We start from the raw sequence: 1,826 nt of genomic DNA on the forward strand, positions 1-1,826 counted from the left end.
CCGTGGCCGGGTCCGGGCCGGGGCCAGCGGCCCGGGCGTCGCCTCTGCTGCTGCTGCTGATGCGTACGGCATGATTAGAGCAAGACGGCGCACGGGTCGGAGCGATAGCAGGGCCCAGAAGGTCTGGCGGCAGGGAGGTGAGGCTCAGCGCGGCTGGCGGCGGAGATCCGGCCCCGCCGCCGCCGGCGGCGGCTCCGCCGGCGGCGGCGGCGGCGGCGGCGGCAGCGTCGCTCATACCTTTGGGGCCCGGAAAAGAAACCGTGACCGTTGTTTCTGTTTTTCCAGCATCGTCGGTTGTCGGTTGTCGGCCCTTTCGTTGCATAGGCGAGGACGAAAGCGACGGCCGCGCCATGGTGCCACCGCAAGAGGCGACGCCATTGCCGTACATATCGTTCATGCCCGGCTGACGCCCGACAGCCTCACCTCCGCCGCCACCGCCGCCGCCGCCACAGCCGCCAACAACTCCCGTGACATTACCCTCCCGAGCATGGGGCTCCGTTTGAGAAAGTAGCGACATACAAACAGACGACACATGCACATGCTGTACAACACCGCCGCGATCGCGACCGCCGACGGAAGTGGTCGGTGCGAAGGTGCCGTACGAGGACGTGTTGTAGCCGCTACCATTGCAATCGCCGTAACCAAAGTCGACATCGCCGCCGCCGTCGGCGCCGCTACCTCGCCGTCCAGGCTCCTCGCCGTCAGCCGTCAACTCGCCGCCGCGACTCCTCCAATCCACTGGAATCGTACGGAGGGCCACGGGCCGTACGCGCGGTGCTGCAGCTCCCTGCTCGCTGCTCAAGCTACTGTACGACACGGCACGACTGACGCCTCCGTCGTACCGACTGCCGTCGCCGCCGGTGCGACTGACGCCGCCGCCGCCACCACCGTCGTCGCGAATGTCCTCTCCCGCCATGTACGACACCGTCAAGTAATCCGGCGTCGTCGTCGTCCCCGCTGCCGCCGCATCGCCACCGCCGCCAGGGCTGCTGCCGTATACAGCCCTGCCCGACGCCGCCAGCGCCCGCAGCCACCTGGGAGCTCCGCCCGACGGCGGCCCTACCGCCCGCCAGCCCAGTGTCGTCGTACTGCTGCAATTCTGGCGGCCAGAAGGGCGCACGCTGGCTCCGGCACTGACGCTGCTCCCTTGCTGATGTTGCACCTGCGGCTGCTGCGGCTGCTGCGGCTTTCTGACAGTCCTAGCTGAGCGGGAGCGGAAGAGCGCCGCGACGGTGCCGTACCGCAGGCTGCGTTCGGGTCCAAGCCCCATCCCCGTCCGCGCGTTGAAGGGGAACCCCTCCGGCAGGTCCGTCGACAGCGGGCTGCAGGCCTGTATGAGGGGGGCAGTGCGGCGGAGGGGGGGGGAGGACCGGAGCTTTGGGGTGATGGTGGTGGTGATGGTGGTGGTAATTATGGTAATAAAGAAATACACATAACCGGAATGAAAAAATAGTACTACATCACCACTGCACTAAATTGATTGATGGCGAATGCCTACATGCAGAACAGAACAGAAAAGCATTTAACCAACCCTAAACAACTACCAACTATCAACCAACGGACCTACCGGCTGTTCAAGCAGCAAGTCAGGCCAGGGCTGCACCAGCAGTTGCGCCTGTGGGGGGAAGGGGAGATTGTGTATGTGCGCGTGTATGTGTATGTATGTATATGTGTGTGTGTGTGAGAGAGACGAACCATTGACGCTTGAAGCAGATACCAGAGACCAGTGATTTTTTTTTCATTTAGGGGGGGTCTCAATTTATTCCAACCTAAGTAACAAAGTTGCTAGCGTCGCCGTTCTGTATTCCTTAAGAGTGGGGCGCTGG

Source organism: Volvox carteri (genome assembly GCF_000143455.1).
Source record: "Volvox carteri f. nagariensis unplaced genomic scaffold VOLCAscaffold_46, whole genome shotgun sequence".
Classification (NCBI taxonomy): Eukaryota; Viridiplantae; Chlorophyta; class Chlorophyceae; order Chlamydomonadales; family Volvocaceae; genus Volvox; species Volvox carteri.